Raw genomic sequence first — 17,654 nt, 5'->3', positions numbered from 1 at the left:
CCCCCTCCAGGTGCCGGCTGCGGCGCAGTCCGTGAGGGGGGGCACACCCCGGAGACGCGTGACGCCTCTTCGGACATGCCACCACACCACTCCGCATGTATGAAGGCCCGATGCGACGCTCGGGTGGCATTGCTACCCCCCCAGGACCCCCGTCCCGCCTAACCCTGTAGCGTTTGACCACGGGATCCAACCCTTTGACTTTGCACGGACGGGCTTTGAGCAGTGGACCTATCCACCCGGTGGTGTTAGGTCAGCCCATAGGAACACTTTGGAGCAACATCCGGGCCAGACCCACAGCAAGATCCCCTCCGTGTAGACCCGATGCGTCTGTTTCCCCACTCTAAGTGCCGGCGGCGGCGCCATCCGTGAGGGGGGGGGCACACCCCAGAGACGTGTGCCGCCTCTTCGGACATGCCACCACACCACCCCGCATGTATGAGGGCCCGGTGCGACGCTCGGGTGGCATTGCTACCCCCCCAGGCCCTCGTCCCGCCTAACCCTGTAGCGTTTGACCATGGGATCTAGCCCTTTGACTTTGTACGGGCGGGCTTTGAGCAGTGAACCTATCCACCCGGTTGTGTTAGGTCAGCCCATAGGAACACTTTGGAGCAACATCCGGGCATACCCACAGCAAGATCCCCTCCGTGTAGACCCAACACGTCCGTTTCCCCCCTCCAGGTGCCGGCGGCAGCGCCGTCGTGAGGAGGGGGGGTGCACACCCCGAAGACGCGTGCCGCCTCTTCGGACATGCCACAACACCACCCCGCATGTATGAGGGCCCGGTGCGACGCTCGGGTGGCATTTCTACCCCCAGGCCCCTCGTCCCGCCTAACCCTGTAGTGTTTGACCACGGGATCTAGCCCTTTGACTTTGCACGGACGGGCTTTGAGCAGTGGACCTATCCACCCGATTGTGTTAAGTCAGCCCATAGGAAAACTTTGGAGCAACATCCGGGCCAGACCCACAGCAAGATCCCCTCCGTGTAGACCCGACGCGTCCGTGACGGTACGGGGTACCAGAGGGGGGTAGCAATGCCGCCAGGTGTTGCGGTGGTCCCTCCTACGCTTGTGGAAGCATGGTGGCATGCTCAGGCACCCGACACGCGGCTCCGGGGTGTGCCCCCTCACGGGCGTCGCTGTCGCCATGTCTCGAAGGGGGGAAACGACCACCACAGCTTACACCCGGGCACCGGGCCGGTAACTGAACGTTTCACCATAATTGTCCATTTTCTTAACACAATTCTAATGAATACGGCCGGAGCTCACAAATATGCCGTAATAAAAAATAAAAAATATGCTGTAATAAAAAACTGCAAAGTACCTATGCCGACAGCCTAGCGGTCGGCATAGATTGACACGTGGCATGTCCATCTATGCCGACGGCTAAGCCGTCAGCATGGGCTGACCTTATCCACAGCCGCACCCACCCCCTCCACTCATTCTTCCCCCCCCACCGTCCCCCCCCCCCTCGCCCGACCCCGATCCCCACCCGCGCCGCCACCGCCCTATCCCGACCCTCGCCGCTGCCCCCATCCCCTCCCCCAACTCCGGCGCCGCCCCGCCCCCACTCCCATCCCATCCCCCAACTCCGGCCCCCACTGCCCGCGCCACCCCCAACCCCTCCCCCACCGCCGCCGCACCGTCCCCACTGCCCGCGCTGCCACAAGACCGCCGTCGACGCCGCCGGGCCGGCCCGTCCCCGTACTCGGCCGCCCCGGCTGCGGCCGCCCCATCCCCGACTGCGCCGGCGGCCGACGCCACTGCCCCGCCCATCGACGCCGCCGGGCTGGCCCGTCCCCGTACTCGGCCGCCCCGGCTGCGGCCGCCCCATCCCCGACTGCGCCGGCGGCCGACGCCACTGCCCCGTCCGTCGCCGCCCTTCTCTGCCCCGAGCTCGTCGCCTCCCTGCCCTGCTCCGCCCTGCCTCTGCTTCACCGGTGAGTCCCTTGTTGCTGCTTTGCTGCTACCGCTGCCGCTTGCTGCTTGCTGCCGCCGCTGCCGCTGATGCTTGCTGCTACCGCTGCTTGCTACTTGCTGCTGCTACGTTAGGTTAGTTAGTTTAGGGTTTAGATGCATAGATTAGTTAGATATATAAATAGTTAGATAGATGGATTATTTTATTGATAGGTTAGTTGAGAAAAAAATTGTTGTTGATATATAGATGGATAGATGAGTGGATACTACATCATGATATATAGATGGATAGATGATGATGATGAATATGTGACGAATAGATGATGAGCCCCTATAGTTTGTTTTTTTGCCTACATGATGCAAAAATAAATGAATGCATGTTTAAATGTTTTAAATATGCTCTATGAGTTGTGATGTTCTAATTATTTATTGCGATGGAATTTGCAGGGTTTGTGGTGTTGCATTCATCGGAGTGACCGTTGTCCGATGCGTTGGTCCCCCTGAGCATCCCTCTGCTGTTTGACTACTTCCTCTACAGCCGAGGGTGAGCTACAAGTCCATCTCCTCCATTTTTTCATATCACTAGATTTCATTCTCAAGTCAACTGGCGTAACCTAGGCTTCTCCCGTACGAAAGGGTTGCATCGATAAATATGCATTCAATTGCATATTTATCACCGCAGCTCTTTCGAATTGTCCAGCGTTTTCCATGGACAGCCCGAGGATGTGTAGATTGGGTAGGTTCTCCATGTTCTACCCCGTTCCGAGACAGGATTTCGGCGGCACCTCCCCATTGTTCTCCGGAGCACATTCTCTCGGCTATTTGCCGAGATGTGTATCTGGAGAACAGCGGGGAGGTGCTGCCGAAATTTTGTCTCGGAACGGGGTAGAATGGAGAACGTACTCAATCTACACATCCTCGGGTGGGATTAGGACCCATCTTTAGCTATTAGAGATGTAGGTGGATTCAATGCGGTAGAAACTGAAAATTTGATGTGATTAATTTAAGTGAATCCTTAATTATGTTGTGTGGCTTGGAAAAAAGCAGGGGATGGCAGATAATCAGTGGATGTATAGTGGTTTTATCCGTCGGAATCGAGTAACATCAGAGTGGATCGCGAAAACCGATGTGTATTTGAAGGAGATATTCGGTCGTCCAAAGAGAATTATCCCACCATGCCCCTGTGCGAGATGTGCCAAACGTCACTTTAGAAATCAGACGGACATGAGTGAGCACCTTCGCACGTGCGGATATATGCCAAACTTTGACATGCCGCCGATAAACATAGCCGAGCAGGACCGCGGTAGAGAGGAGGTGATGCGACAACGCATCGATGGATATGAGGACGACGGGGTCAGGGACATGCTAGATGATGTCATTATTGCAGAAACAGCAAATGCGACACCTTTAGAGAATGAACCGGAGGAGCCGGAGCCAACTGCAAAGGCCTTCTTGGAGGTCTTGGCCTCGTCGAAGAAACCTCTTTATGCGGGTGCGGAAATATCTCACCCGGATGCCATCTCGCAACTGATTGCAGTCAACGCTGAGTACGGCTGTAGCCAGAAATGCTTCGAAGCATTCCTGGGAGTATGGGCTAACAGCCTCCCTAAGGGTCATGAACTGCCGAAAAGCATGTACGATACAAAGAAAATCATGAAGGCACTCTCTATGGATTAGGCACGAGTATGCGGATGACAAGTACTGTAGGAAGTGCGGTTCGTCTCGGTACATTGAGGTGGTCAGTGAGGATGGTGAGAAAAAGCAGCTAACCATCCCCGTTAAGGTTCTTCGGTATCTTGATTTTATAAAAAGACTGCATCGCCTTTTCATCACGAAGGAGTCTGCCAAAATGATGATGTGGCACAAGGAAGGTATAAGGTACATTCCAAAAAAAATCATACATCCATCGAAAGGGGAAGCATGGAAGTCGTTCGATGAAGAATACCCCGAGGAAGCAGCCGAGGCTGGGAATGTCAGAATAGCCATATCAGGTGATGGGTTGAATCCATATGTTATGTCGTCCAATCCATACAGCTTCTGGCCGGTGTTTGTAATTCTGCTCAATCTTCCTCCCGTTGCCCTAATGCAACGGAAGACCATGTTCTTGTCGCTCATCATTCCAGGGCCTGAATACCCGGGGAAGCAATTGGGTGTGTTTATGCAGCCGCTGGTGGATGCTGTGCACCATTCTTGGTAGTTTCCAAGGTTGACATACGACCGGGATCTGTAGAAAATTTCTTGATGAAAGTTTGGTTGCACTATTGCATGCATGACTTTCCCGGCTATGCTCTATTCTGCGGATGGTGTACAAGTGGGAAGATGCCATGCCCAGTGTGCATGCAGGCTCTACGAATGATTTGGCTGAGTAAGGGTAGCAAGTATGTAGCCTTTGACCTGCATCGACAGTTCCTCCCTCCAGACCATCCAGACAGGGAAGACAAGAAGAACTTCACGAAAGGTCGGGTTGTTCATGAAGTAACCGAGATTCTAGCATTTTCGGGGGCAGATGTTTTTTCTCAGCTAAAAGCTCTCAAGCCTAAAGTCAAAGGCAAAGGCAAATTCAAAGCCAAAGGCTTCGAGGGATATGGTGAGACGCACAACTGGACTCACATTACCCCCTTCTCGTAGCTTCCCTATTTCAAGGACCACAAACTTCCTTACAATATTGATGTGATGCACACCGAAAAGAATGTGGCAGAGTCCCTTTTCCACATGATCCTCAACATTCCTGATAAGACGAAGGATAACGTTAAAGCTGGAGCCGATCAACAGAGAACTTGTGATAGACCACGCCTAAACATGAAGCCTCCCACGGGCGGTCAAAAAAACTGGTTCAAGCCAGATGTTGACTTTGTCCTTAAACCGCAAGAAAAAGGAAGTACTTATCTGGCTGAAACAAATTTTGAAGTTCACCGATGGTTATGCATCGAATATAAGTAAGGGAGTCAATCTTTCAATGGGCAAAGTGACCGGCCTGAAGAGTCATGACTACCATGTATGGATTGAGCGGATAATGCCGGTGATGGTTCGAGGCTATGTCCCCGAGCATGTCTGGCGAGTGCTTGCCGAGCTTAGCCATTTCTTCCGCATGCTCTGTGCTAAATAAGTAAGTAAACAAGTGATTGAAAAATTGCATAAGAAGGCGCCGGAGTTGATAGTCAAGCTAGAGAAGATCTTTTCACCATGCTTATTTACTCCGATGACACATCTCATTCTGCAACTCGCGAATGAGGTATTGTTGGGGGGGCCTGTGCAAAATCGCTGGCAATACGGCCCTGAGAGACAGAACAAGCATCTGCGACGGAAATGTGGAAACAAAGCTAAGATTGAAGCTTCCATAGCTGAGGCAGTTATCCTAGAGGAGGTGTCAGACCTCAGGACATCATACTACCCAGACCATGTTCCCCATCTGCATAACAAGGTGCCTCGATACAATATAGAAGAGCCCAAGTATCAACCCAGGCTCCATCTATTCAACGCGCAAGGTGGGAGGGCTGGGGCCTCAAAATCGTATAACATGCCACGACGAGAGTGGAAGGACCTCATGTTCTATATCTTGCACAACATCAAGGAAGTTGAGGATGTGTGGATGAGGTAATACCACTACACCATTCCTTTATGTCTTCCACATCATCATGTTCCATGTTCACTTAGTCCCGATCTAACACCGCTTTTCTTTTTTTAGTGATTTCGTTCAAGAGGAATGGACGGGAATGAATCCTCCTACTGAGGCGGAGGCACTTACTCTTCTCCGTCATGGAAACCCTGGACGTAAAATTTTTGTTGCTTGGTTCATGGAGAAAGTAATTTTACACACTCCCCTATTAAATACCTAGTTCAACATTTATTAGTTAACCGAACTAATGCACGCAACAATTTCAATTATACTTGTAAAGAAAAGATCCGAACATATCTATGGATGATGAATTGAGATGGGTTTCCATGGGTTTTGACCCTGCCGTCATGACATGTAAAAAGTATGATGTGAATGGGTATCGCTTCCATACAGAGGAACACCAAAACAGCCGGCCCGATCCCAAAACTATAAATACCGGAGTGTACACCCTGGTCAAAATTCACTAGACTACTACGGAAGGGTACAAAATATATACGAGGTTAAATTCCTCCAGGGGTGCGAGACCCTAAGTCTGCCTGTGTTCAAATGCCGATGGTTCGATCCGCGGGAGGGGTAAAACATACACCTTCCATTGGTTTGGTCGAAGTTAAACCATCAACCGTCTATGCCGGAGCCGATCTCTTCATTGCGGCTACCCAAGATACACAAGTATACTATCTGCCTTACCCATGCCAGAAAGAGTATCTAAAGGGTTGGGAAGTTGTGTTCAAGGTGTCGCCACATGGTAAGCTACCGGACCCGAATGAAGACGATTACTACAACATTAACCCCATGACATACGAGGGAGTTTTCTATCAAGAGCAGCCTGATGATGATGATGTGGTTAGAAACGATGACGTTAGACCATTGGGTGATGATGATGTGGATCCAAACGTCGACGATGCACCGAATGATGGTGAGACTATTGTTAATGAGAATGACATACTTATGCTAGAAAAGTTAAACGAAGACACTGACGACGAGGAAGAGCCTCCACCTCCGTCAGACAACGAAGATGATATGATTGATAGTGATGATGAGACGGACCGAGAAAGAGGTTACAACAGTGATGATTCATATGGGTTCTAGCAGATGTACGTTTCAAGTCTTTTTTCTATTGTTTAGGAATATTCCTTTTATCCATTTTTATTAATGTGTTTATTATCATGCCTTTTCCTTCATTTCATTAATTTACTAATTTCTTATTCTCTTTTCAATGCAGGTTCGTGGAACATGGGCAAGGGGAAGGCCGACGGCGTGGGTTTCCTACGCAAGGTCGCCGGCCTGCCTAATCGGAGTGGTCGAGCACGTAATCCTCCCCCTCGGCTACTTGACGATGACTCCTCACAGGGAGGTCGAGGGAGAGGTGTCCCTAGAGGAGGAGGGGGCGGGGGGAGAGCCTCTAGAGGGTGAGGTGGTGGGGGGAGAGCCACCATAGGGGGTCGCGGCCAGAAAGAGCGCACCCTCACCGACTTAGGGGTGTTGTCTTCGAGGCCCTCCTCTTGTGAGGTACCCTCCTCTAGTGAGGTACCCTCTGGCGAGGAGGAGGACGACGAGGAGGAGGAGGAGGTTCGGGATGGGGCCGAGGAGGAGGTGGAGGAGGAGGCAAGCGAGGAGGAGGAGGAGGACGAGGAGGAGGAGGAGGATGGGGACGGGGAGGCAGGTGAGGAGGAGGGTGGTGGCAGGGATGATGGTGGTGACGGGAAGGGGGTTGACAACAAGGGGTGGCTGTGTGGTAACGCAAAGCTACCAAAGCAGGTTCCTGGTACTGAGGAGCAGAAGTGGCTCATTGAGCACACGGGGAAAGAGTAAGTGCCACTTTATAACAATTTCATTATTTCTCTTGTCACATGCTTATTCCGGTTGTTATTTATTTTGCTTGTCACATGCTAATAGTTCATTCTTTTGCATTAACTGGATATATTCTAAAGGGTCCGTATTCCCAATGGCCTCATCACCGTCTTGCTGAAGTTATACTGGCCGAGGTTGTACTGTCCGGATCCTGTCAGGCACCCGGACTGTCGGGATTTGGCCACGAGCTGGGACCACTGGGAAGCGGCCCTCCACGCGGACCATGAGACCCATGCCAAGGCCGTGATCACTACTTTCTGGGCGAGTTCTCTTCAGAAGCACAAGTCCATTCTAGTTTCGTGAATGATTTAACTCATGGCTTCTTCCATTCTTGTTTCATGCATGATTGTAGAAATTCTATCGAGTTCTTCTGGAGCACAGGGCCAGAGCGGACCAGATGGTGTTGCACTAATGCAATAAGAAGGCCCGACAGATGCAGTACGAGGTGCGCTATGTGGCCATATCGACATACTACCACGAGTGTTTGGTGTGAAGATGACCAAGGAAGAAGCGCAGAGGATGGGCATTACCTTGGAGAGGGACGAGTTCTTGGCGGTAAGTATAAAAGATTTTTCATTATGCTTTCATTACCTTGTGGTACATTTCACCATTTCGTGTTGACATGCCATTATGCTTTTATTATGTAGTTGTGTCCAAATTGGTGTTATGGAAAAGACGAGTCCTGGGCGGCATTGGTGGATCTTCGGTGTGATGAGGCTGGAGCCTGGGCGGCTATGAGAATCAAAAACAAGGCTAACCGAGGGAAGGAGGGAGTACATGCTCAGGGGAACCGAAACCACTATCTCCACAAGGAAGTTAATGTATGACTAACCCCATTAAACATTCTTCTTCTTCTATTTACCATCACTTTCTTATGTATGACTAACCTCTGTTTGGTGGTGCAGGAGGAGAAACTGAAGCGGCTGCTCTCACACATGCAGGCATGGGAGATCGCCCATACGGGGAAGGACCCCAAGCCTGGCGAGCCCAAGTACTACGGCAAGAAGACCACGGGGAGGAAGAAGGCCTACTTCGAAGGGTATCTGAAGTGACATCCTGACACACCTAACCCCATTGCGGCGGATCTGGACGAGAGGGTGGTGGTGGGCATGGGGCCCAAGCAGCATGGTCGGGAGGCGGTTCTCGATGTTGTGATCACTCCTACTATCTCCTACACACAGCTCCGTCGGATCGACCCAAGCCTGAGCCAGCGCACGAGCCAGCCGATGACCAGTGCACAGTCACAGTCCCTCTTTCAGGAGCAACAATCTGTAAGTATTTTCCCTCTTATCTTCATTGCTCACTTTATTTTCCGCATTTAGTATTTATATAAGTTCCATCATGTCATACCGTAGGCCTACCTGGAGTACACACGCCAGGAGACCAAGGCGTGGCATGAGAGGCTTTATGAACACCAGGTGCAGAGGCCAGATGCAGGAGGCTTTTCAGAAATGGCGGCCGGCAGGTGTCCTTAGTTGCAGCTAGCACAATGTCCTCAAGCACAACCAGTGCTACTGACCTTTGAGGAGTTTGTGGCACAGAACGCTGGCCCCTCGCCAGTTAGTTCATCCCCAATCTATTCACCCAAAGCATGTCATGCCTTTCAACACAGTCATATATCTCGTTAATATGTCTTTTCAACATCCAGGAAACAGGTGGATCTACTGTTGGCGGTGGTCTGCGCAGCACTCCCGAGACACGGAGCCCAACCACTCCGATCCATGGACGCGGAGGCGGAGGTGGAGGCGGTCTTAGCGGTAGCGCTGTCGCTAGCAGTGACGACCTGGGCTTCGACGGTCTTAGCGGTGACGACCTCCATGGTGCTCGATGTCCTTGCGCTTAAGCCTTTGGGTCACATTGTGGCGGTCTTGGTGGTGATGATACTTATATGCTAGTGATGTTTCTTATTGTTGTTTGTGAGATTCTTATATGCTTTGGTGGTGATAATACTTATATGTTTATGCTTTGCGATGCTTCTTATGATGTGTGATGATGAATTTGTTGTGTGATGCTGCTCTTTATTGTTATGTGATGCATATATTGTTATATGATCCTTATATATGCTGTATATATTCAAATGAATTGAGCTGAAACAAAACAGAAAAAAAGGCAGACAGAAACTGTGCCGACGGCTAGGCCGTCGGCATAGAGCTAGCGTGAGCTCCCAGTGGCTGACACATGGCAGGTCTATGCCGACGGCCTAGCCGTCGGCATAGTTTCAAACTAAGCCAACGGCTAGGCCGTCGGCATAGCCCTGCCCCAGGAGAGCCCAGTTGCTGCCACATGGCAGGCCTATGCCGACGGCCAGGTCGTCGGCATAGGCCTGCCACGTGGCGAGCAGGCGTTGGTCAGCACTTGACGGCGGCCACCGTTAGGAGGTAACGTTGCCGATGGCCACGGCCGTCGGCATAGATGTACGTACACCGTCGGGATAGGTCCTATGCCGATGGCCACCCGGGCTACGCCGACAGATATGTTGCCGACGGCCCTATGCCGGCGGCCCCCGTCGGCATAGGCCTGTCCCGACGGCCAGTCAGGGCTATGCCGACGGCCCTGGCCGTCGGCGTAGGGTGCGATTCCGGTAGTGGTAGCTACCGATGAATAGGCCATAACAGCCTTCTCCTCTTTTTTTTAGAACGAAGACGCCAGGTGCGTCCGGCTTTATAAATTAATAAAGTCCCAACGGCAGCGTAACACACCATCAAGTCTTAATACAGCACCAAAAGCCATTTCGGCCCATACCCACGAAGTTCAGACGCAACTAAACAAGCCACAGGCGAATTACAAGGCTGAGCCCGTACAAAGCGCACATGCTCGTCAAGCAACCAAAAGGGACCATGGCCAGAACCGTAGTCATGGCTCCCTAGCCATCACGTACACTTGCATCAGATGTTGTTAGGCGGTCTTGATCATCTCAGCATCCCTGCGCCTCCCGAACGGACTCCACTACTACAATAGGAGGTTGCATTTGAAGATAATATTAGCCGGGTGAGTTGGAAAGCTTCCCTCGATAGTGAATTTGTTTCTAGTTAGCTACATGGTCCAGAGTAATGCCCCTACACAACTCCACATAACCCAATTCGCAGGACCCTGAATTGCATCTAAGAGGTGAATGAGCTCCGAAGCCGAGCGCGGGTCCCATTGGACACCCGCCGTGGTCCGGACACCGCTCCATGCAAACCTCGAAAGAGGGCATCGAAAGAACACATGATTGGCATCCTCTGGGTCCCCGCACAACACACACGGGCCGGTGGCCGGTCCATTACATTTGGCCACGTTCAAGGAAGTGGGCAATTTATCACGGAACAGTTGCTACAGAAAGAGTTTGATCTTCAGAGGCAACTGCGCTCTCCACAGCCCTGCAATCACAAGTTGCGCCGGCCCTCGACACATCTTGCGGTATAAGGAGTTAACCGAGAACTTCCCTGAGCTGGTGAGCACCCAGCTCACCGTGTTAGGTTGGTCCGAGAGACCCACTGGGTCAATCAACTGCAGCAAGGCCACGAGGCTAGATTGCTCTTGCCCATTAAGTTCTCATTTAAAATGAATCTCCGGTGGTGTTCCCACGAGCGCATTTGCCACCGACATTGCTGGGTCGACAGCGATAGCATATAGATCCCGAAATTCAGCCCATAGGGGTTGGGTTCCTATCAAAAAATCTGTCCAGAATCACGCCGACCTACCGTTCGCTATGGCAAACGCTGGTTTGATCGCTTGTAGATCATTCCATAAAGGTGAGCCCCTTGTCCTCCCCTCAAGGAAGTTCCCATTAGGGAAATATTTGGCCCTTAGGAGGTCAACCCACAGCCCGGTGGCCCCCACGGCAATTTTCCAGATCCATTTACACATCATCGCGATGTTTAGCCATCTAGAGTTGGTGATCCCAAGGCCCCCCATGTCCTTGGGTCGACACACCTAGGACCATTTAACCATATGATACTTACGGTTCGGGCTAGTTCCTTCCCAAAAGAACTCGGCGCGGGGCATGTCAAACTTTGCATGAACCCCTTCTGTGAGCAGAAGCAGGCCCATGGCAAACATTGGCAAGGAGGATAGACTCGAGTTCGTGAGTACTAGCCTCGTCGCTTTTGACAGGAATTTTCCCCTCCTAGGGCAAACCCTACCCCTCACCTTGTCACACAGAGGTTCCCAATCCTCTATCGTGGGCATTTTGGTGTCTACCGGGAGGCCGAGGTAAGTAAACGGGAATTTTCCCACTTTGCAGTTGAGCAAATCAGGAATGTGCCTTCCCTCCTCCGGCTCTACCCCCATCGAGATCACCTCTCATTTGTGGAAGTTTATTTTGAGGCCCGACATGATCTCAAAGGTAAGGAGGATCGCCTTGACCGTAGCAATAGTATGTAGGTCTGGGCAAAACAGCAATAGCGTGTCATCCGCATATTGCAAATGTGTCACTCCCCCTGGAATGATGTGGCCTACCAACCCTTGGATATGGCCAGCCGTCGCCGCTTTCCGAAGCATAGCGGACAACGCGTCAACAACAAAGTTGAACATGAGAGGGGACATCGGGTCCCCCTGTCTGAGACCGCGTTTGTTCCGGAAGAAGTGCCCAACTTCTCCGTTCACAGAGACCGCAGTTTGGCCTCCCGAGACCAATTGCATAAGGCGGTGAACCCAGACAGCGGAAAATCCACTGCTAATAAGCACCTGGCGGAGGAAATCCCAATTTACTTCGTATGCCTTTTCAAAGTCTGGCTTCAACAAAACCGCCAGTTCCTTCGTGCGCTTTAGTTCGTGGACTATCTCCTGGAGGGCAAGCTAGCCCTCTAGTATTTTACGACCGTGAATGAACACAGATTGGTTATGGTGAATTGAACGGTGAGCGATCGGTCCTAGCCGTGTAGGACACGCTTTGGCACAAATCTTAAACGGCACATTAATGAGCGCAATAGGATGGAACTGTCTAATGTTGTCGGCCCCTTGGACCTTCGAAGAGTGATAAAACTCCAAAATTAAGGTGCGCTATATCTACAGTCCCATGCATGAACCCATTGCAGATCTCAAAAATTGGGCCTCTAAGAAGAGGCCAGAAATGCTTAAACATAGCAACCGGCCACCCATCCGGGCCCGGTGCCGTGTCCACTTTCATACCCATCAGAGCGGCGTCAATTTCTTCGGGGAGGAACGTGAGCCCAGCTCGTCGTTCTCACACTCCAAAACCCCGTTGTGAGACATCCCACACGTCCGCGTGCAGACCAACCCTCTCGGCCTCGCACGTCCCCATCAAGTTGATGTAAAACTCATATATGTGGCGAGAGATGTCTTCTTGTCACAACAGAAGCACATGTTCCGATTGCAACCTAAGAATTATGCACTTCCGACGTTGGCCATTAGCGTAGGCGTGGAAATACTTGGTATTGGCGTCGCCTTTAAGTGTCCATTTCAGACCACTACGGTGGCGCCAGTATTCTTCCTCCACACGTAGGGACGCCTCGACCTACCCCTCTAGGTCATACCGGTGGGCCCATTCCTGCTCTAAAAAGACCCGGGCATCGGCCTGCACATCAATCCTTGCGATTTCCGCTAGGATCGCGGCTCTGTGCTGTTAATCAGTCCTCCCTAGGTTAACACCCCATCCCTTGAGGCTAGCCCTGAGCCGTCCCCCGAAAGCGTTCCAGAACTCCATCGGGCCCCTCTGGGGCCCAATTTGATTAACGCACTCCCACCATTTCTCCCTAAAGAGCTCCTCGAAGCCTGGCGTTTCGAAGAAAAAGCGTGGGCTGCGCTGCAACCTATCCTCCCCCGAGGAGTAGACAAGCGGTAGATGGTCAGAGCCAATGCGAGTCTCTGCAACCAAAGTACAGAGGGGGAAGCCCATTTCCCACTCTGGTGACATGAACACTCGATCCAGCACCGAACGGACTGGGTCTAGTTGTTTGTTTGTCCATGTGAACCTTGCGCCTCACCTGGCCACCTCCCTTAGTGCCATATACGCAATAGCAGTATTAAACATGGCCACCCGAGGCCAGTTTATGTTACTATTATTCTTATCCACTCCCGACCTAATCAGGTTGAAATCCCCTCCCACCAGGATAGGGAGCGCCACCGCGGTCACCGTGGTGACTTTGGCTTGGAGTTCTCCCAAGAACTCCGCTGATCGCGATTGATCGGCCAGTCCGTAGACCTGTATGACTACCAACTCGCGAAGCGAAGCCCGAATGCGAAAGTGCGCAGCAATGAAAAATGAACCAATATCCCAGTTGATAATCTCATACAAGGCGCGACTTAAGCCCAACAGCATGCCACCCGAGTGCCCAACTACAGGAACATGCCGCCACTCGAATCGTTCTAACGGGTCTAGAGAGAGCAACTCATGAAAACGAAAGTCTGCCTTGATCGTTTCTTGTACCCTACGATATTGACGTCCTCTCTGCACATATCTTCCTTAAGTTGGGTATCTCGCCCCGCGTGGCCGAAACCACGAATATTCCAGAACAGGGCTCGCATCTAGATGACGCGATTACATAGCCGGACACCCCTCGAGGTGACCGCCTTTGCCACGCGTCTCACCTTGCCCCTGCAAGGCGAGGGAGAGGGAGCAACCACTATTGCCTGACCACCCCCTCTTCGGGCACAGATAGAGCAGCGGTGCCCCCTCCCACGGGTTCACCGGACCTCTGTTCAGCACGCGCTACCGCAGCAGCCGCGAGCGCTGCCTGCGCCGACTCCTTGGCGCGAACGAGCGAAATCAGCTCTCTGACCCCCCCACACACGAAGGTCAACTCCACTCGCATCCAACACCTCATGCAAATGATCATCCGAAAAGGAATCAAGAACCGTGAAGCGGGGCAGTGGATTACCTGAGATCTCCATATTCTTTTGCGCTTGAAGGAGTTGCGCCCGCTGCAGCGACGTCATGTTGCCCTTGGCTCCCTTGGAGCGCGAGCTAGTGCTCACCGCCCGCTGCAGCGACCGTCTTGGTGCGCTTGGCCTTGGAGATTATCGTCGTCTTGGCGGCCTCTTGCAGCAGCAGGTCGGTGGAGGGAGGCGCAGTCGGGGCCACCAACGCCATGACAGACTGTCGTGGAGTGGGGAGGTGCCCCCAGAGATTCCATCACGCGCACCGCTGCCGCGCTGACCTTGCGCACCGCCATCTTCTTCATGGGCTTCACCGACCGCTCAGGGTGGAGCCGCGGCCACCAGAGGCAGGGGACCCGTCCGGGCGGAGACGCGAGGGGTTGGGGGAGAGATCGAGCGGGGATCGGCCACCGCCCGCACCCGCAGACGCAGCAGGGGCCGCACACATGGGAGGTGAAGATACCGACCCCAGGTTTGACCCGTACTTGTTGGGGATCGAGAGCGTCTTCCCCACAGACCCCAACTCCACATCAGCCCACAGCACTGCCGCCCCCTCCACCGGCGTAGAAATCCCAAGCTTGTCTCACGCCACCGTGTCGATGGAGTCTGTTGGAAATATGCCCTAGAGGCAATAATAAAATGATTATTATATTTCCTTGTTCATGATAATTGTCTATTATTCATGCTATAATTGTATTATCCGGAAATCGTAATACATGTGTGAATACATAGACCACAATGTGTCCCTAGTGAGCCTCTAGTTGACTAGCTCGTTGATCAACAGATAGTCATGGTTTCCTGGCTATGGACATGGGGATGTTATTGATAACGGGATCACATCATTAGGAGAATGATGTCATGGACAAGACCCAATCCTAAACATAGTACAAGATCGTATAGTTCGTTTGCTAGAGTTTTTCCAATGTCAAGTATTTTTTCCTTAGACCATGAGATCGTGTAACTCCCGGATACCGTAGGAGTGCTCTGGGTGTACCAAACGTCACAACGTAACTGGGTGACTATAAAGGTATACTACGGGTATCTCCGAAAGTGTCTGTTGGGTTGACATCGATCAGGACTGGGATTTGTCACTCCGTATGACGGAGAGGTGTCTCTGGGCCCACTCGGTAATGCATCATCATAATGAGCTCAAAGTGACCAAGTGTCTGGTCATGGAATCATGCATTACGGTACGAGTAAAGTGACTTGCCGGTAACGAGATTGAACGAGGTATTGGGATACCGACGATCGAATCTCGGGCAAGTAACATACCGATTGACAAAGGGAATTGTATACGGGGTTGCTCCTCGACATCATGGTTCATCCGATGAGATCGTCGAGGAGCATGTGGGAGCCAACATGGGTATCCAGATCCCACTGTTGGTTATTGACCGGAGAGCCGTCTCGGTCATGTCTACATGTCTCCCGAACCCGTAGGGTCTACACACTTAAGGTTCGGTGACGCTAGGGTTGTAGAGATATGAATATGCAGTAACCCAAAAGTTGGTCGGAGTCCCGGATGAAATCCTGGAAGTCACGAGGAGTTCCGGAATGATCCGGAGGTGAAGAATTATATATAGGAAGTGAAGTTTCGGCCATCGGGAGAGTTTCGGGGGTCACCGGTATTGTACCGGGACCACCGGGAGGGTCCTGGGGGTCCACCGGGTGGGGCCACCCATCCCGGAGGGCCCCATGGGCCAAAGTGGGGAGGGGAACCAGCCCATAGTGGGCTGGTGCGCCCCCCTTGGCCCACCCCATGCGCCTAGGGTTGGGAACCCTAGGGTGGGGGGGGCGCCCCACCTGGCTTGGGGGGCACTCCACCCCTTGGCCGCCGCCCCCCTAGGAGATCCCATCTCCTAGGGCCGGCGCACCCCCTAGGGGGACTATATAAAGGGGGGGAGGGAGGGGGCAGCCACACCCTTGAGTCTTGGCGCCTCCCTCTCCCCTGCTACACCTCTCCCTCGCGCAGTATAATGGCGAAGCCCTGCTGCGGTGACCCCCTGCATCCACCACCACGCCGTCGTGCTGTTGGATCTTCATCAACCTCTCCTTCCCCCTTGCTGGATCAAGAAGGAGGAGACATCACGCTGACCGTACGTGTGTCTACTTTCTTGTGGGCGTAGATGTTGTCAACTTTCTTGCCGCTACTAGTCTTATTTTGCTTCAGCGGTATTGTGGGATGAAGCGGCCCGGACCGACCTTACACGTATGCTTACGTGAGACTGGTTCCACCGACTGACATGCACTAGTTGCATAAGGTGGCTAGCGGGTGTCTGTCTCTCCCACTTTAGTTGGAGTGGATTCGATGAAAAGGGTCCTTATGAAGGGTAAATAGAAGTTGAAAAATCACGTTGTGGCTTTTACGTAGGTAAGAAAACGTTCTTGCTAGAACCCTTTTGCAGCCACGTAAAACTTGCAACAACAATTAGAGGACGTCTAACTTGTTTTTGCAGCAAGTGCTTTGTGATGTGATATGGCCAAAGTTGTGATGAATGATGAATGATATATATGTGATGTATGAGATCATGTTCTTGTAATAGGAATCACGACTTGCATGTCGATGAGTATGACAACCGGCAGGAGCCATAGGAGTTGTCTTTATTTTTTGTATGACCTGCGTGTCATTGAGAAACGCCATGTAAATTACTTTACTTTATTGCTAAACATGTTAGCCATAGTAGTAGAAGTAATAGTTGGCGAGCAACTTCATGGAGACACGATGATGGAGATCATGATGATGGAGATCATGGTGTCATGTCGGTGACAAGATGATCATGGAGCCCCAAGATGGAGATCAAAGGAGCTATGTGATATTGGCCATATCATGTCACTATTATTATTTGATTGCATGTGATGTTTATCATGTTTTTGCATCTTGTTTACTTAGAACGACGGTAGTAAATAAGATGATCCCTCATAATAATTTCAAGAAAGTGTTTCCCCTAACTGTGCACCGTTGCGACAGTTCGTTGTTTCGAAGCACCACGTGATGATCGGGTGTGATAGATTCCAACGTTCACATACAACGGGTGTAAGACAGATTTACACATGCAAACACTTAGGTTGACTTGACGAGCCTAGCATGTACAGACATGGCCTCGGAACACAGAAGACCGAAAGGTCGAGCATGAGTCGTATAGAAGATACGATCAACATGAAGATGTTCACCGATGTTGACTAGTCCCTCTCACGTGATGATCGGACACGGCCTAGTTAACTCGGATCATGTTATACTTAGATGACTGGAGGGATGTCTATCTGAGTGGGAGTTCATTATATAATTTGATTAGATGAACTTAATTATCATGAACTTAGTCTAAAATCTTTACAATATGTCTTGTAGATCAAATGGCCCACGTTGTCCTCAACTTCAACGCGTTCCTAGAGAAAACCAAGCTGAAAGACGATGGCAGCAATTATATGGACTGGGTCCGGAACCTGAGGATCATCCTCAT

This window comes from Triticum urartu, chromosome 3, assembly GCF_003073215.2.
Source record: "Triticum urartu cultivar G1812 chromosome 3, Tu2.1, whole genome shotgun sequence".
In the NCBI taxonomy this organism is placed as follows: Eukaryota; Viridiplantae; Streptophyta; class Magnoliopsida; order Poales; family Poaceae; genus Triticum; species Triticum urartu.
The sequence above is the reverse complement of the archived record's forward strand: the minus strand, read 5'-3'. Positions refer to the sequence as shown.